Source organism: Delphinus delphis, chromosome 12, assembly GCF_949987515.2.
Source record: "Delphinus delphis chromosome 12, mDelDel1.2, whole genome shotgun sequence".
In the NCBI taxonomy this organism is placed as follows: Eukaryota; Metazoa; Chordata; class Mammalia; order Artiodactyla; family Delphinidae; genus Delphinus; species Delphinus delphis.
In genome coordinates this window covers 84,734,637-84,754,672 of record NC_082694.2, presented here as the reverse complement: position 1 = coordinate 84,754,672, position 20,036 = coordinate 84,734,637, and the positions used below count along the sequence as shown (strand labels likewise).

Genomic DNA, 20,036 nt, shown 5'->3' with positions numbered 1-20,036 from the left:
CCAAGTCTACCCACGTTGCTGCAAATGGCATTATTTCATTCTTTTTATATGGCTAAGTAGTGTTCCATTGTGTGTGTGTGTATATATATCACATTTTCTTCATCCATTCATCTGTCAGTGGACATTTAGGTTGCTTCAATGTCTTGACTATTATAACTGGTTCTGCTACAAACCCAGGGGTGTATGTATCTTTTTGAACTATGGTTTTCCCCAGATACATGCCAGGGAGAGTGATTACTGGATCATAAGGCAACTTTATTTTTAGTTTTTCGAGAAACCTCCATACTGTTTTCCATGGTTGCTGCACCAATTTACATTCCCACCAGCAGGTATGAGGGTTCCCTTTTCTCCACACCCTCTCTAGCATTTGCTATTTGTAGGGTTTTTTTTAATTAATTAATTTATTTATTTTTGGCTGCGTTGGGTCTTTGCTGCTGCGCACAGGCTTTCTCTAGTTGTGGCGAGTGGGGGCTGCTCTTCATTGCGGTGCGCGGGCTTCTCATTGTGGTGGCTTCTCTTTGTTGCAGAGCACGGTCTCTAGGCATGCGGGCTTCAGTAACTGTGGCTCATGGGCTCAGTAGTTGTAGCTCATGGGTTCTAGAGTGCAGGCTCAGTAGTTGTGACGCACGGGCTTAGTTGCTCTGCGGCATGTGGGATCTTCCCGGACCAGGGTTCGAACCCGTGTCCCCTGCATTGGCAAGCGGATTCTTAACCACTGCACCACCAGGGAAGCCCTGCTCTTTGTAGACTTTTTGATGATGGCCACTCTGACCAGTGTGAAGTGGTACCCCATTGTAGTTTTGATTTGCATTTCTCTAATAATTAGCAAGGTTGAGCATCTTTTCATGTGCCTATGGGTCATCTGTATGAAAGACAGATTTTTTTACAATGAAGCTCAATATCACATGCAGCAGAACTGCTATATCCCCACCACATCATTCTCCCTGCAATCGCTTTCCAGAGGCCAGCAGCTCCATGCACAAACCAACCCCTCCCAAGCCTGCCCCCATGAACTGTTGGCAGCATACTCCAAGTTTAGTCAGAAAACTGATCCAAAATCTGAAAATGAGGCCAAGAGGTGGGTACCATGACCTCTCAGTGTCATATGGGGGCAGAGGCCACCCAAAACATCTAGAAATATGTGCGGAGTTTCACTGTTTCCCATCAATTAAAAGCTTCAGACTTGTGAAGATGCATTATAAATGTATGCCCGTTAGAGATGTTAGTAATTTCTCTCTGCTGGAACATATAACCCCAGTTTCTGTGGCCCTGTTGGACATTAACCACTTTTGTACTGTAGCTGTGCCTGTATCTATATTTACCTTCTTATATACTCTTTGAATCTGGTGTATTAATTAATTGGTTCACCCATTAATTAATGGGTTCATAAAATCTTTGATCTGTGCTTATTTGTTATTTACTTGAGAACAATGACTTTAACTTTTTGAAAATTATATTTCAATGTCTCTAACGGAACATAAATTTAAAAACAACCTTGAAATTAGCCTTCCATTCCTACAAAAGCTGTTTTTCATAGGTTTTACTGATTCTAGCTTTCTTTTGGGGCTCTCCAGAGCTTCCAGAGCTATGGGGGGAAAGTGTTCTCATGATCTTATCATGATCTATTTTCTCTGTCATGTTTGCGTGTCCTACAACATTAAAAGGTTTTCCTTTTCTAAACCCCCCTGTTCCCTGGACTTGTTGCCCCCTTACAGCTCTTTCCTCTATAAATTGAGATTTTTGCCTGTCCACTCCCCTCTCCCACGTTTGTAGCCTCCACTCTTGCCTTTTGACATTACATGTTGCCAAGTGGCAATGGTAACTCAGAGGGTCACTCACATCATGCTGGAGGCAGAGAAGCACTACACTTGTCTATAAAGAGCTTCTCAAGACAACCCAAGCCTTTGACCTCCAGCTGACATGACTCCTAGGAAACAATGTGATACATCAGAGCCACATGAAACAGCCAGACTACAGTCAATGGCTACAGCAAAAGGACATAAGTTCAAGGAATACTTGGGTACCCATGTGATACTCTGCCCTACAGTGTGTGTGTGTGAACTTTGTAACCTGGGTCTGTGGTAGGGGTAAAATGAGTTTTGTGTGTGGTTCAGTCTATCTCTTCAAACATTCTGAATGATAATTAGCTTTGATTTTTACATCTATTCATAATGATAGCAGAGGGCAATGCACAACAGAAAGGGGCTTGCAAGCTTTCCACTTAGCAATTAATTCTATTATTAAATGCTAAGAAAAAAATAAGTGCCTGCCAGCTGTAGCTTTATTATGTTTTCCCAGAAATAATAATGAGAAGCCTGTGGAAGTATATTATTTATTTCTTCTTTTCTCCCGCACCCTTGTAGGAGAAGAAAAATACCCATGAGTGGTTGCTCCTTCCATGCCAAAATAGAATTATTCTGCCAAGAGAAGGTGGCTTGGACAGGGCATAAAGACCAAGGTTGGTATATAATGGAAAGCTTCTTTGTTTTATTTTTGTTTATTAATTTTTGAAATGGAGCATCTAACTCTGGGCCAGAACCTATGCTAAGCAAGAAGGGGATTGAAAAATAGGGAGCTTTTGGAGCTTCCTCTACAAGAGGTCACAGCCATGTACACACGTGAATTAAACCAAAATGAGGTGAAAGGTACAATAGCGAAATAAAGAGTGCCTGGGAGCACAAAGAGAGGGTGGCTGACTTTTGGTGGAGATGTTAATCATCAGTCAAAATGTAGCTATTGAGTAACTTCCGCCAGCATCACACCAGACAAGTAGTAGGTTCTCAAAGAATAGGAACTGACTCCGAGTCTAAGGTGGATTCCTGTTGCAGCCCCCAGTACACTATGGAACAGAGAAGGAGGCTACCTTACACCTCCCAGTTCACACGTCAAATTCACCATACAGGGAGGCAACAGAAAGGTGCCCATTAGTGTTTGCACAAGAGAAGCAAGGTCAAACTCAGCATTGTCGATAATTTAGCCCAGACAGACTCCAAGAGATTTAGATTACTGTTTAATTGCCTGGGACATGGATGGAAAACTAGGACATACAGGGAAAAGTGTTGGACTTGACACTCACTGAAATCTGACTTCTTGCATCTACCAGCTGTGTGACCTCGGGTGTATTGCATACCCCTCTGAGCCTCAGTTTTGTTATGTATAAAATGGGTATAAAAATGCCTCTTTTAGAGGAATATTATGAAATTAAATAATATGTGGAAGAATTTCTGGAATATTATAAGCCTTCAACAATGATTTTTATTTTTTGAAGACTCACATTGCTCTTGTGGTTTAGAAGTCATGTTTGTGGTGAATGAAACTTGGCTTTTCCATACCATGGCCTTATCTGTGAGATCCATTACATGGGTGCTGCAAAATAAAAATTGTGTTCAGTGAAGACACTCAGGTGTCCACATCTTAAATCCCCTAATTTAGAGTATTTCCTCCTCCAGTTGGCCCAGTCATGAAGGCTTGTAAGGGAGTCAAAAATGTCTAATTCTCTCTGATTCTGATTCACACTCCATGTCCCTGTATGATGTGTGAGCGTCACTGTGACTGTTTAAGCAGGTTTCTCTAAACCAGAGCTTGTAAGCTGGTAACCCCTGGGCAAAATTTGTCCTGAAGATTTTTGTGGCAAGTGCAGCATTTTTGTTTTGTTCTAAACTAAATGTGCATGCCCTTGAGTGTGGGGTATACTCTTCATTAAGCCCCGGGCTCCTCACCCCATGTCTCAGGTTTGAGTCAGGTAGAATGTCACCTTCTGGCTCCTGTAGGCCACCTGAGATCATGACCACGAGTCTACTCTATGTCCACCTCTAACCTGAGTAATACACAGCCTACTGCTATGGGTTTGGGAGCAAAGACAATAGTTTCCAAACTAACCTCCTTGCCCCAAGACTCTCTCCCTTTAATGCCTCCTTCCCACTGAAGGTGATTGCAGAGCTGTGGATGCACATAGACCCATGCATTGGTTCTTGTGATAGCACTATGGATATTGCAAGTGATGGGTAGATGGATGGATGGATACTGCTATATTTTCTAACTCTCAAAAAATGGTGCATCTTATAATTTGTATCAACAAAGCAAATGACTTCACCAAGTTGTGAGCCCCCAAATTATCAAACCACATTTTCAAACAAAGAAGTTTTGAAAGAAGAATCTTCTGACTTAAATCTCTTAAGGGATTTCTAAAACAGACAAATGTTCTGTTTCCTGAAGTCTCAACTTCATCTCTTCCAACAGGGGTATAAAAATATAGGTGCGAAGGAGAAGAAGGGTGACTAGAATGGAATTACAAACAAAATGAAACTAGAAAAGAAAAGAAAAATGTGTTGAGACTTCAGGGCTAGGTTATATTTTTTGATTTCTGTTCTCAGCGGAATATTGTACAGTTATAAGTAATGCCAATATATTTCCTAAACAGAGCTCTGAAAAAAAATTATAGAGGAAAATTAACCAAATTAGCATTTTATGATTATTTCTGAGAGTGAGAATAGTTATGCTGTATGGCTTCCTGGAATAAATTAAAAAGTGTTTATTGAGTTTTAAGAAGATTTGTGTTTCAAAATAACTTTGAATTCATGGGCGAGTTGGGAAATATAAAGTTTTGTACTGGCAGGAAAATTCCTTTCAATTAATCAATAGTAAGAGCAAGCTGAAGGGAATTTCTCAAACTTTTAATGAGTTTTTGAGGAAAAAAATCTAGATAAACTCAACACAGCACACTTGAAACAATTGGTTAAATACAGTGGTAATCTCATAATTACCCAACTATAAATTCAAATCCCAACTCTACCACTTATTGAGTTAACCTTCATAACTCTTTGAACTTCAGGTTACTGATTTGCAAAATGAAATGAATATTAACATAATAGATTTTTATGAAGGTTTAAAGAGTTGACCTATGCAAAGCCCCGGGCAGGCAGTAGTATATGATAAGAACCAAAAAACTACTACTTTATCTAATTTATCTTTATTTTCTTCACCTTTTTTCTTTACCCCTGTGATCCCATTGCCAGAAGAAGTGTTGATGTAACTAATGTTTGCATCAATCTGCTTCTCTAAAAATCAATTTAGTCTTCATATACATCACACACACACACACACACACACACACACACACACATATATACACACACACGCACACACACCCTAAATCACCCATGGCATTTCCTTCCTTTTCAGATAATTATTTTGACAAAAGGAAAACCTTTTTTTTTTTTTTTCTGTTTTGACTGTGTGACTTTGACTTCTGGCTGCATTTTACCCTGGATGGTGACTTACTGATGTTGCACTGAAATTATGAAAACTCACTCTGCTGTGACTTACACTATGTGATCAACAGTCTATTTCTGACGACTGCTGCCAGCTTTCCAGGCTCAACTTCCCCTTTCCCCTTTGCCCCACATCTGGACAACTTGATAAGAAGCAGTGTCTGTGTCCTTCATCACTTGAGCGATGGACATTTCAAACGATGTAAGCACTTACCTGGGAGGGTACCCGATCCCAGCTCCAGCCCCATTAGTGGTAAAAACCCAAAGCTTGATTCCTGCTCCCTTGCCCTTGTTTCACTCTTGACTTTCTGCTTAGGGAACCTTTTTTCTGTTTGCTATGTGAGCAGTAATCTTTATTTCACACCCATTGGTGCCTTTGTGTCATTTATTCCAACTGCCATAAAATCCCAGGAGGGGGCCGCCCAGTGAACTGCAGGCAATGGTAAGTGACTCTCGCATCCTGCCAATAGAAGCTCTGGTATCCATGCTTCCAGGTGTTAAATGGATTAATTACTAAACATCCATTCATTCCTCCTGACACAGGCCTTTAACACATGCTGTTTCTTCTGTCTTTAGTATTCCTCTACAGAGAGCACTACTGCCCATGACTCTTCTTTCAGATGAACTTGACGCTCTTTCTTTTTTTTTTTTTTAACATCTTTATTGGAGTATAATTGCTTTACAATGGTGTGTTAGTTTCTGCTTTATAACAAAGGGAATCAGTTATACATATACATCTGTTCCCATATCTCCTTCCTCTTGCGTCTCCCTCCCTCCCACCCTCCCTATCCCACCCCTCTAGGTGGTCATAAAGCACCGAGCTGACCTCCCTGTTCGATGAGGCTGCCCTATTTCTTTAAGGAAAATTTACTTGACTTTCCCAGTTCAGGTTGAATTCCTTTGTAACAAGTGCTCATAGATCTCTGTTGCGCTGAGTTTACAATAAGATAAATTGTAACTATATATGTCTTAGTAGAAGCATTTGATTACTTTTCCCTCCCCCATTTGATTACCAGCCACTGACAGTAGGAGCTGATCGTGTTCTCCATGGTTTACCCAGCACCTGACCCAGTACATGACATATGGACAAATAATCTAATACTTTTTGCTTTAAGCATTAGAATACATCAATGCCTTGGCTAGACATCGTCCCTGTCCTCTGTGTGTATGTTTGCATACATAAGTGTGTGTGCACACGCACGCACACACAATGCATACGTATCCACAGAATAAATCACAGTGAATTTAGCATTCCTCACTCTTTCTTCAGATGAGCCTCACGTTGGCCCCAGGAACTTGAGAAAGGGAAAAATCAGAGAGAGATTCTTTTAAAACTTTGTGTTTCGGGGAGGGTGGGAGGGAGGGAGATGCAAGAGGGAAGAGATATGGGAACATATGTATATGTATAACTGATTCACTTTGTTATAAAGCAGAAACTAACACACCATTGTAAAGCAATTATACTCCGATAAAGATGTTAAAAAAAAAACTTTGTGTTTCACAGGCAGATAATTGATGTGGTTCCTCATTTAGCCATTTACAGGCTGGGTAATTTGGAGCAAGTCACTTAACCTTGGTGACAACCAGTTTCTCATCTACAAAATAAGCAACTATAAAGCAACATTGCAGTGTTGTGGTGAGGCCTTGAATGTATATGTGTAAAGTGCTCACTAATAAAACCTATGAAACATGTATGTAATAAACTGTGCCTATTTTAATGAAAGTGTCCTTCGCTGGGTCAACTCGAATAGCAGCCCTGAGCCATATGTCCAAAGCAGACTTTAACAAGTAGGCTCTAAGGGATTAAATCAAATCAAAAGATTCACCTTCTTTGAACTCAGGCTTCCCTTCATAAATCCTTTTAACTTATATATAAAGACTTCTTAAAGCCCTGTCCTCTCTTATAAACATACAAACTTCATCTCTTTATTAATGGTACTTGAAATTTAAATCAAATCAAACATTCAAGTCATGTACACTTGAGAAATTCAGGTAAGTTAGCCCCTGTGATCTGCACATCCCTCCCTTCTACACTCTCTGAATCTCTACTCTAAATTGGCAGTGCTCTTCAGTAACCATCACCTCCATCAGTGGAGGGAAGGAGCAGACACAGCTCTGATGGCAGCTCCAAGCGGGATGTGTCGGTGCCGATATACAGATCTCCGAAACGCAATCACTCCGCATTCAACTTCCCACCCTTCAGTGTTTACAATAACTGAACTAAAACTCCTTGGGCCTTCCCTTGTTCCATGTCACTGTCACCAGCTATCTGTGAGAGCCAAGGTGGCCTCAAGCCTCCTCCTGCTTCCTGAAGACATAGAAGAGCCGCACCATCTTCCGGTGATGGTCTGGCGGGTCTGCCTGGGGACTGGAAGCTGGGGAACGCGTAGATTTGCCCTGGAGCTGCTGTCTCAGAATCACTTCTGAATGTTCGGGTTTTGCCACGAGAGGAGTCCACGCGCGATTTGGAAGCCAGAACGTGCAGCAGTCACGGTTCTGCCTGAGGGGTTTGTGTGCGGCCTGGTGCTGTTGCAGCTCTGCCCATCGCTGCTCATCCATGGGCTCACCTTGTGGGTGAGGGGCAGAAGCCAAGCTTGCACCTCCTGCAGCTTCGTCCTCCCCTCCCCCTCCAGCTTCTCTGGATCCTGGGCCAGACTCATGCCCATCTCTGCAGTGAAGGGCACCAGCAGATCTGCACCCGCATCCCTAAGATCGGAGGGGGTGAGAGGCACACCAGGCCAAATCTGTCCTTGCTCTCTCCCACTTAATATCTACCTTTCCTTCCCAACCACCAACTCTGCTGACTTCAAACTCAACACCAGACACAGGAGCAACTGCCCTAAGTGGACTGCTTCACCAGCTCCAACAATCCATGAGGTCAATAGCAAATTCTGTATCTATATCTTTATAAGATATAAACAATTCTTTAACCTGTATCACACATAGTGATTCTGCTTATCTGGTCCAACTGTAAATAGGGAAGAAATGATCCTGTGTCTAGAAAATTCCACATACGTGGGGTGCAGAGCACTTTAGAAGGGTGGTTAAGGAAGAGACATGGGGCCATTCCTACAAAAGCACGACCTGTCATGTGTTCTCTGATAAGAAGACCTTTTGCTATGACCCTGAAAGTCATCCATGAAGATGCACAGATCTTGCTGTGAATGCATTTACGGTGGAAGTAATCAAGTGGCAAACTAAGGTGTCTAAGTCAGCAGGGGGATCAGAAGCAGAAGCTGACACAGGAGATGGAGAGAGGTTGGGCGGAGGGGAGTGGGAGAGATGAGTGACATGTTACGGGGAGCTCATGCCATTACCTCATTGTGCAGTCTGACAGTTGGTGTCAAAATGGGAAGAGCATCTGGACACACTGAAAATTATAGTTTCATGCCCTCAGCACTCCAACCTCTTGAATAATCCTTTTTCAAGAGAAATTAATGCACTCTTTGATTCAGCACTGTTTTATGCGCTGAAGATAAATCAGTGAACAAGGAAGAATAAATATCCCTGCCCTCGTGGACTTTACATCCTAGTGGTAGTTGATGAAAAACTTTGATTTTCTGGATGATGCTTTATGAGAAGGTTTGATCTAGCCATGCAGAGTGGAATAGGTGCCCACTGGTTCTGGAAAAAAAGGAAGGGAACCTCTAAAAAGTGTTGAAAGCATCATATTACAAAGAAGAACACTTAAGAAATGTCCTCTGAACGCTTTCTGGGGTTTTTTCCTGCTCTTTCCCTAAAGATTGAAAATTGTTTAATATGTTCTTTCTAACCAAACATCTGTCAAATTCCAATTTTTACTTGATTTTAATTAGGAGCAAGAACTAACACCCTTTTAATTAATTGCACGTCTTCTCTCCTTAATTCCTCTGCTGCTTCTTCTTCCACTAGATAACCTCCAAACAGAATTGCTGTAGAGCTGAGGAATCTATTAGTCTGAGACCATGAAGATAGTAAATATAAAGCCTCACAAACACTTAGGTATTTGGATTTATTCACATGTTCTTAATTAGCAATGATTCTACTTTAGTTTGGGTTGGTTATCTTGAAAAATATGAATTTGTTCATCAAATGCTCACCAATCACCTCCAATAGTTTTTTTTTCTTTATTTTCTTTATTTTTTTTTTTTTTGTCATACATGAATTGTTGAGACAAAAGAAGAAGAAAATTTCCCTGTACTGAACCATCATATTCTTCATTCTTGTGTACCTGGGTAAGGAATGCATCGTATGAATAGTGGATCTCTTCTTTACCCTGACCTCCTAAGTGAACTCACCTCCAGACACTAAGAGGCACTGCATGGGGTTCCCTATTTCTTTACTGTGGACATCAAAGTTCTTTTTGTTTGTCAGTTTCTATAACTCTGTTCCTCTCCCTCACTGATCACAAGAATCAATCACTCACTTTTAGTTTTTTTCCCATCCAAATAGCTCGCCAATCCATGCCTCTTTCCTATCACTTTTCTCAAGATTTTCAAGACTTTCCTGACTTCCAAGCCATCTTCATGTTACCCAACCCAGAGAGCCTTCTGATCATGGTTTTTATTTGTTCATTTGTTTGTTTTCTTCAAACTTTTGAGTGGTCCTCATTATTCTAAGGATAAACCCAAGCCTCTGATGAACAGCATCCTTCTGGATCTGATCTCTGATCCTTACCCCACCTCACTGTCTGTCACCTCTGCACAGGCAGCTGTCTTCTCACCACTCCTACTTCCTGGCCTGACTGTAGTGGATGCTGCTGTGTAGCCCAGACCTGGGGGAGGACTGAAGCACTCGCTCTCTGGATGCTGGGAATATCGGCAACTGACAGCTCTCAGCTAAGTCCCTCTCCAAGAATCGTCCCCAGCCAAAGACAGCTACCTAGATGAAAGTAACACCCTTCAGGGTAGGGGCATTGAGCCCTAGGATGGCTCAATGTGGCGGCATAAGATCCTGGCCCCTGACCCTAAGCAGGACAACTCTGAAGAGACGTCCCCATCGGCTTTGAGACTGGCTTGTACTACAGCTGCAGCCCGGTTCACAGGCCCCTTCTGACCAATCCTACTTCCTCACTCCCCAATAGAAGATCTTGGGGAAACCCTCAAGAAATGTGTTACAGGCACATCTCCATCTAAACAAGCTGTCTCCTGGGAAACCAGGCCCAAGTCACATATGATTGCTACATTATGTTGTTCATTTTTTCAATTCCAGGTTTATATTTACCCAGAATGTCCTCTCCCACAGATCCATGCTTCTTCTTTAAGAGTCTTTTCAATTTTTTCCTTAGCCCTCTAGAAAGAGTTGACCACGTGCTACAGGTGATCCATCAGGACAGAGATGCTTTATTTCCTTCTTTGCCTCCCTCCTGCTTAGGCCACTGCCTATCACAGGATAACCGTTCAGTACACATTTCTCATGAGACAAAATGAAAGAATGATCCTCCCACAGGAAGAGTTCAAGCCTGTGGGAGGTGAAAACCATTCAGTTTGGGACAATAGAGCAGAAATATGCTGTCCCTTCAAGCAAATCAATCCATTGACTAATCAACTGTCCTTGAAGAATACCTAAATACTCAAATAATGAGAAAATCACTAAATCGAGATTTAGCATTGGTTGAGTGAGGGCATGAATTATTAGCCTGTCTTCTTAGAGGCCAGAGGGTTTGAAAGTACGGTTGCTTTTTATTTGAATGAATTTATCGATTCAGTTATTGGTTTTACTTTTGATGCCTGGTGCCATGCTAAGTAAGGTGGACACTAAGTCTCATAAAGTCCCCAGGAGCATGAACTAAATGAACCATAATGCATGGCAGAGTGACAAGTGCCGCAGAAGAAGGACATACAGAAGTCTACAGAACTGAGAGATCTCATTAAGCAGGTCACAAATCGTATTCAGGCTCAATCCTCAAAATGGGAACCAGGTCAGCTGTGCTCTGACCATTCCGGATTCTGATTTAGGGTCTCTCATTCGTAAGCATAAGGCTATGTCTTGGGTTAGAGGTTGTCAGGTCTGCACAGGAACTCATCTAATATTAATTCAAGAGGAGGAGGAATCAGAGGTGTGGAGAATTTATTTTCAATGCAGTCCTGGAGAAGTGGGGCAGAGTCAGACCAGAAGAGGGTGTGTGGTGACCAAAGAGCTCACACATTTGACCAAGACACTGGAAGCTCCACTCCTGAAAGCCGCTGCCCCCCGGTACAGGGGAAGCCCCTGCAGAAGGCTTTGCTCCAGGCAGGGTGGCCTCAGGAACTGGTTGGTAGGGAATTTGTTGGTGTAGAGTAGTGTTTGTGAAAGCAAAGCCCATGGGCCATCTGCATTACAATCGCTTGGATGCTGGCAAAAACGCAGAGGCAAGGGGTCTTCCTTATTCATAGCTAAATCGACATCTATAGGTTTGAGTCCCAAATCTGCATTTTAACAGACTGCTGGGTATTGTATACACACTGAATTTAAGAATCAAGAATCACTGGTGTGGATACTTGGGGAGTTGCAAAGCACAGGCCGATTCTTTTCTTTAACTGGGTTTGTGTGTGGTGTGTGTGTATATGGTACGTGTGTATGTGGTGTATGTGTATGTCAGGCACGTGTGTGTGTGGTGTGTCTGTGTGAGTGGTATGTGTGTATGTGCTGTGTGTGGTGTGTGTAGGTGATGCGTGTGCGATGTGTGTGTATGTGGGATGTGTGTATGTGAGATGTGTGTGTATGTATGTGATATGTGTGTGTGGTGTGTGTATGTATGTGATGTGTGTGCATATTTAAGAGCAGTAATAGAAGTTTGAAAAAGGTGGAAGACACTCATTCAGAGAGAGAGCAGTCCATTACAGTATAAAATTGGTATCAAGTACTATTCTGTTAAATATCAATAAAACAGATTTTAGGCTTCTGCCTAAGACTAGTGTCTGGTCTCCCTAATGTAACACAGTAATTATTTTAATAAGACAATAAAACTGCTTTGAGGAAGTAAATAGTGTAACACTAAGCTCCTTCTCAAGTGTAGAATCTGAAAACATTATTCCCAAATAGAATTCAAATGCATTTTGCAGCGAAGTTTTCTCCAGTATTCGCTGCTTTGAATAGCAGACAAGGAAGAAAGATGTTTGCAGCACTGTTGTTGAGTAGGGAAGGAAGGGTCCAAAAAGTCCTTTTCTTCTGAAAGTCTGCACAGGTGTCTCAGCCTTTCTTCTTTATTCCTTCTCACCTCATCCAAAGACCAAACAACAATAAAGTGACTTGATAAAATCTCACCCACAGACCAGCTAAAGTTAGACCGGCCACAGGGGAAGAGTGTGCTTGGGCGTCCACATCCCAGTGTCGAGCTAGAAACTGAATGATTAGACAATTTTTTGAACTTTACGTCTTTTTCCAGGGTGTGTTGTCCACCCTATCATGAGGATGTGAGCTAGGAAACGTCCGCACTGTGGGTCCCCCTGTGTAGAGGGACACCCGCATCCCAGAGAGAGGAGGGGCCTTATTTCCTGGGGGCAGAATCCGGATGCTGAGACAGAATTTCTGACTTCCTGATGAGTTCTCCTTCTTCTGAAATGACAGGGCAGCTCATTGGAGCTGTCAGCTCACTCATATGCGTAAAATGTCACTAGTACATGCAACCCAAAGATCCAGTTGCTTTAGGGGGTTGATATCAGAAAATAAGGAAATCAGCAAGCCAGTCTCCTGTCCTGCTGAGTGTCAGGCAGAGGCAAGGCTGTCTGTTCTCCATGTTTAAAAGACTTGAGCCGCTTTGTGGGTGTCCTACAAGACTGAGGGGACAATAAGGCCAAGCAGGTCCTTCTGTGAGAGGGGAGGTGGTCTGTGTAGAAGCGGATGGTATGTGGGTATTCGGAGCAAGCATGGCAGAGCAGCCAGGAGAGCGAAAGCCCAAGTACAGCCATAAGCCACCCTGTGTGCAATGCAAGCAGACCCTCTGGAAGGTCAGTGTGGCTCTCAGACTATCTCTTGGCCTCCACCTCCCATTTCTAGGCTTTGCAACTAAAAAGTCAAGCGTTTTGGAGGGAGCTCAAAGGAGAACTCTAGAGATGCTGAGTGGTTAAGAAATGACCTAGAAAAAAGACTGAAAGTACAAAAATCTCTCCTAAAGGAGAACTAGGACGACCACTTTATTATTCATAAATCACTCTTCTTCTGCTGACCACAAACTAGGCTCTGTTCTAAATCTGCAATCATTTTGCCTCCCACTGAGGTTATAATGGAGATTAATATGTGTTATGGGTTGAATCTTCCCCAAACTCATATATTGGACTTCTAACTTCCAGTATCTCAGAATGTGCCTATATTTGGAGACAGGGGTCTTTACAGAGGAAATCAAGTTAAAATGAGGGCATTCAGGTGGATCTTAATTCAACTTGGCTCATGTCGTTATAAGACGGGGACATTTGGAAACAGAGGCAGAAAGAGGGAAGACAGTGGAAGAGTCCCAGGTAGAAGACAGCCATCTCCAAGCCAAGGAGAGAGGCTGGGACAGATTCTCCCTCACAGCCTCCAGAAGAAACCAACCCTGCCAACACCTTGATCTTAGACGTCTGGTCTCCAGAAGTGCAGAGATGATACATTTCTATGGTTTAAGGCCCCCAGACTGTGGTGCTTCATGACAGCAGTGCTGGAAAACTAATTCAGTATGATTAACCCCGTTTTATAGATGAGTAAACTGAGGTACGAAAGGCTTAAATAACTCATCCTAAATCACAGCCAGTCTATAGAATCCAGATTCAAACTTAAACTTATTCTAGAGCTCATTGCACATTGCAGCCCCTTTGTTGTTATGAAGACGTGAAAAGCAGATAATGACAACTAAGGTGAATCTGTATGGAAACTAAAGAAGAGACAGAATGAGAAGCTTCAGATGAAGTTAACTGTAAGGGAGAAACTCAGCCAACATGGATGGCCAAGCATCAGCACTGGGGAATAAAAGTGACAAAATGAGAACGTAAAACCAACGTGCGAAACGTCTTGCAAAAAGAGATGGAGATGAATTGGATCATGCCCTATGGGGTCCCTCCAGCCCTGCCCTGGCCTGGCGTAGCAAAGCCCATCTTGGACTGGGAAACGGCAGCTGGAGGCTAGAAGCACCAGAAGGGAACTGGGGTGCCCCGCTGTACACTGACCTGGGGACCAAGATGCCCGCTGCATGCATTGCTATGCATTCTTTCATTTTTGCTTTTAAAGATGAGAAAGCTAAAGCTGAATGTCTGCAGGAAGGTGGATATCTCACCTAAAGCCACACAGCTAGTGTGAGGGAGATAGGGTTCAAATCCAGATTTACTGGCCCCAAGGTCTGTGCTTCAATCTCTAAAATATAAAAATAAGTGGACCAATCTCTGAAGCCACAGGAGGTGGTGTCCTCTTCCATAGTCAGACTTTAGGGACAGATTCCCCTAAAACATAAAGAATGATGTGGGGTCAGATCCAGGAGAAGAATTCACAACTAAGAATGTATAGCAGGGCAGCCAGCAGCATCTGAGAGAGATCACTAGACGTTTGTCAGTAGAAGGCTTGTGATTCCTTTTGAGCTCATAGCTTTGATGGCTACAACCACAATGCAGAAGACATCATTGTCTATTGTAGTTCTTTTTTTTTTTAAATTGTAGTTGGCTTATAATAGTTTCAGGTGTACAACATAGTGATTTAGTGATTTGGTATTTTTATAGATTATACTCCAGAAAATAATTATAAAGTATTATAAAATATTGGCTATATAGCCTATGCTGTATATATCACATCCTTGTAACTTATTTATTTTATACCTAGTAGTTTGTACCTCTTAACCCCCTTCACCTATTTTGCCCTCCTTCATCCCTCTCCCCTCTGGTAACTACTAGTCTGTTCTCAGTATCTGTGAGTCTGTTTCTGTTTTGTTATATTCATTTGTTTTATTTTTTAGATTCCACATATAAATGAAAACATACATTTGTCTTTGTATCTCTGACTTATACCCTCCAGTTCCATCCATGTTGCAGCAAATAGCAAAATTTCATTGTTTTATATTCTCCTATACCTTGTACTGGCTGTTAGTTTCTATTATTTGCTTAGAAAGGCAAGCTTGTATTTAATAAAAGGACAAGTTAAACTTTTACACTCACTTTGGGGCACTTGGACATCAGTGAAAACAATGAAGATAATTTCTAACAGTAAAATCCTTCAGAGCAACACACATATTTATTCTGGGCTGAGTCATATCTCAGGAGAGCAGTACTGTAAGACCTGAAAACCATTCCTGCTGAAGCAGTGAGCTCTCAAGATTGCATTCACATTAAATCTGATCAGTTAAGGGCAGACCAGCTCACTTGGTTTTGTGTCAATGCCTTTTACATTCCTTGGCACCTAGAAGGGGCTCAGCAAATATGCGTGAAAAAAATATGCGTGAAATGAATGAATATCTCCTAATCATTTCAGGTTCCTAATCCATCCGTATTAGATCACTGTGGTTACAAACATCCAAAAGGATGAGATTTGGTGGACAAGTCTTTAGCACTATCATATTCTTATACTTATTATATTTTTCTTTATTGTTTTTGTAACAATTATTAGGAATGCAAATAAGAGTCAAGTTTCTGAGTCTTTGCTAATTATTAATGTCTTGTTAGAGGTCACAGTTGTTCCCAAAAAGCAGTTAACACATATCTGCCTTTACCATTTCTCCTTCAGCCTCCTTTGGGTCCCTCACCAGCCTGTCCAAACACCAACCTGCTGGTCAATCCAGTGCTAGCACAGACAGGTAAGTGAAAGCTCCCATGGTTCCTCCCTCCAGATGCTTGTTAGAGACTGAATTGCCAGAGCCGGGGAGAAGCAGTGGACAAACGTGGACTGAGCAGGCTCAGTGGCTTCTCTGTGAAAACACTGATGCTTATAAACAAGACAATGGCAATTATGTTGGTCACTTTTATTGTCTTGTTTGCATGAAATAAACCCTGGAATAGTTTATCTGTGCCAGTTTCTGGCAGACAGTGAGGAATGTGGCTTTGCAATAGCTCTTTGGTTCATTAAAATTATTCCTTCATCTTCTCTAAACAGCTTCAAGGGGTCACTAAGGGGAGGGGATGGGCCAGTCTAGTTTCATTTCGCATAGGGTTGTTCTGACTTACATTAGGTCATGTGGCTACTGTATGCTGGCCATCTCTAGTGATGTTCAAAACTGAGAGAGAAAAATACACAGAGAAAGTGGTTTAGGAAGTGAGATTAATGGTTTTAAATCCACACACTATTTAAATTATAAAAGACAACACACACATATGAAACTAATTAAAGTTAACCCATTTCCAAAGCAAGCTTGTAAATGGAAAGAGAGAAAGATCTGACATACACTTCCTTTGGTTTCGTAGTATAATGAGATATTAGTGCTTAAGGAAACTCGGAAGACTGTCGGGCACAGAATATCTCAGAATTATTAGAAGGATGACATGTGATCAAAACTCCATATGTGTGGAGGCTGTATTAATTTCAGTTAATGCAAATGGTGCAGAACCATTTGTTAATCAAAAGTAGAAATTTTAACATTAATAAAATCAGATTTATTTTATTTGTACATATGAGATTTTACTTATCATTTTGTTGCTTATTATTCAGTGGTTTATCATTTTTGAGTAAATCAACAAGTTAAGTCATAGTTACTATTCAAGTATTTTCAAAAATTTTAGGCTGCACTTTATGAGAATATATTAAAAGAATGAGTCACAAGGTGGATAAACCACAAGGTCCTACTGTGTAGCACACAGAACTATATTCAATGTCCTGTGATAAACCATAATGGAAAATAATATGAAAAAGGATACTGAATCACTTTGCTGTACAGAATAAACAAATACAACATTATAAATCAACTATACTTCAATAAAATTTAAAAAATAATGACTCGTCCTCCATCAGTGCCTCTGGACACACTTACTGAGCAACCTCCACATGCCAGGTTCTCCATTTGGAGAAAGGGGGACACAAAATACAAAAGTGAATGTTACAAAATCCATGTCAACAAGGAGTCCACAAACTAGTCAGGGACCCCTTAATATTACCTAATGTGTTGATTTTTTTTCTCTTTATGGAAAGTAGAAGAAATAGACTGACAATTATCCTTGTTCTTCAGCAAGATAAAATATACCATGTCTTGGCATCCCTTTGAGAGTTAAGGCAATCAATACCAGATAGCTGCTATAAGAAACACACAAATCATCCACATGGTTCAGCACAATAAACGTGTCTGTTCTCCCACAGAGCCTCCTGCAGGTAAAGCAGCTCTCCTCCGCCTTGTAGCTGCTTGGGTTCCAGGTTCTCCAGATGGCAGAGAGCCATCTGGAGAGGGGCTTGATGGCAGGAAAAAGGGGACTGGAGGCACTGTAGGATGTGGGTGCGGATGTCACCTGGAACTGGGATTTTTCACATCCCCCTATGCTCCACTGGCCAGAACTGAGTCCTACAGCCCCCTCCTAACTGCAGGGGTGGCTAGAAATGTCTTTCTCTTGGGATCCCAGGAAAAGGCACAAAGTGTGGAATACAGTTTTTTGCCCCTGCCACAGTCTGTTCCGAAAGATAGACCAAAGACCCGCAAAAATAGACACGATAATGCAACGCTTACAAACATTTTATTTAACAAACTATTTGCTTGGAAATCATGCTGCTTTATTTTGTTTTAATTTTTGATGAAAAATGTGAGCCTAAATTTTCCCTTATCTAAAATACAAAGTTGCTTCTCTATTTGTGACCAAATCCTGATTAATAAAAGAATGTGACATAAGGGACTTTGATGTTTAAGAGATGAGGGTTTATGTACCAACCTTCCTACAGGCTTATTATAAAGTAAGGATAATGATTTGTCTTAACATTATAGGATTGTTGAGAGAATTAAATGAGTTAAGAAATGAAGGCACACAGTAGAGCCTATAAAATCAAGGGAAAATAAATATTCTACCTAATGAGAAAATTGCCATTTCCAAGAGTTATTTTTTTTTCCCACAGTGTTAAAAAAATTGCCTTTTGTAGACCTCTTTCATGTGGAGTTGATACCTCTGAGAGTTTTATCTTTCCCTATAGGTCTTTGAAACTTTTATTCCAACTGTTACAACTCTTGAAGAATAGACAAAGGTCCCAAGGCAGCATAAGTTTCCATGGGCCAGCCCTCAACCCAACTTTGTGAACCTAAGAAGGCAATAGGATCTGATGAGATTAGGACCCAATTAAACTCTTTTCCGTGTTTGTTTAGTGTAAAAGGAGAGTTCCAGAATTTAAAATCTTTAACTTTGGTTTATACAGCTGAGACTTCTTATTAATGTATGAGATGTGCTTGGCTCCTGGATACATGCTACATACATTTAAAAAATGATCCGTTTTACTACTCTGGGAAGGACTCCATTATGTACCCCAAAGTATCACCTTTCTCAGGTTTATCCAAAGAAGTAGGGGTGGCACTTACATAATTTGGGAACTAACCATTGACTGTGGAAAGAAGGGGCCAGGAAACTCCTAATTTCAAACCTCAGCACCAAGTCCCAGATTCCCTATGTTATTATTAAATATTTCCTGTTCCTTCCGTCACTCCCTCAGTCCCCCCAAAGATACTTTTTAGTCATTTCTTTGTCTTTGGATCTCACATTTATAAAACCAATATATTTCCTGACAAATATATTCTGAGGCTGTTGCATTTTAATTTAATTAATGGTATTGTATAATAAGTTGTATAGTGACCATACAACTTATTTTCCAAGCCAGGACACTTTGAGATTTTAAAAGGGGAGCTAGTGATAATTACTTCGAGATAACAGGGAAAAACTGGGATTATCCTAGCCCAACTGAGACTTATGATCACATTAAATATAAATTCAATGTTTTTTTTTTAAATTCAATATTAAGTTTTTCAGATCTTATATTCAGATTACTGAGTAGAACTTATTACATGTATTCCTACATATGCCACCATACACAGAACTAAAATGAATGTCCCCATTTGCTTTTTAAAATCAACATTCCTCTTGTTGCCACTGAATCTGAATTTGTTTTATCTATTACTCGCTTATACTTCCAGGCCTATAAATTGACTATTCATATTCTTTATACTTTGGTCATTTTTCTGATGGGTTTTTCTTTTCTTGCTGATTTGCAAGAGTTCCTATGTGGTCTAGATGTGAATATTTTGTAAATTTAATATTTTATAAATATCTTTTCACTTGTATCTCTTCTTACAAGTTTGTCTCCAATGTCCTTGATTAAATACAGATTTATATGTTGATGTAGTCCTATCTATTAATTTTCCCTTTATAGTTTATGGCTTTGAAATTCTATGATTGTTTTGAAACATCTTATTATCTGGTAGGGTTTGCCTCTACCTCCTCTCTTCTCTAACATTTCTTAACTATTGAAAATATTGTGACATCAATTTGCCAACTTCCAAAAAAAACCAAAAAAACAAAACTGGTACTGAGAATTTACTTAGGATTGCACTGCACTGATAGAAACAATATTTTAAAATTAACTCATACAGCAGTGATGTCAACAAAAAAGGCAGAGTGAGGACATTTGGAAATTCCTCCATGAAAGTAGTAAACACCCTGGCCAAAAAAAAAAAAAAAATTGTCAGAATCAACCTTGTCAGAACTCTAGAAATTAGCCAGAGGCTTGAAGCATTCTGAGGAGCATTTATTCAAGAAAAATGACTGTATCTCTGTAAGAAAAGCAAGTTGTAGTATAACTTGCCCTACTGCCTTCCTCCTTTCTCCAGCTCTATGAGAGCCTTGAAAACCAATACTCTACAATAACAATGAAAATCAGTAGCTTGGCAACCACGAGAAG

The 20,036-nt window shown here is 40.9% G+C and overlaps 1 long non-coding RNA gene across 2 annotated transcripts in view; it reads left to right on the top strand.

Annotated features, from left to right (window-relative positions):
* The window catches only part of LOC132435532 (uncharacterized), a 43,082-nt gene that overhangs the window by 12,373 nt on the left and 10,673 nt on the right, over window positions 1–20,036 (top strand). For both annotated transcript variants that reach the window (XR_009521569.1, XR_009521570.1), the window contains exons 3-4: window positions 2,364–2,458; window positions 15,909–15,978. This is a non-coding gene — a long non-coding RNA (uncharacterized lncRNA). The remainder of the gene's footprint in view (window positions 1–2,363; window positions 2,459–15,908; window positions 15,979–20,036) is intronic.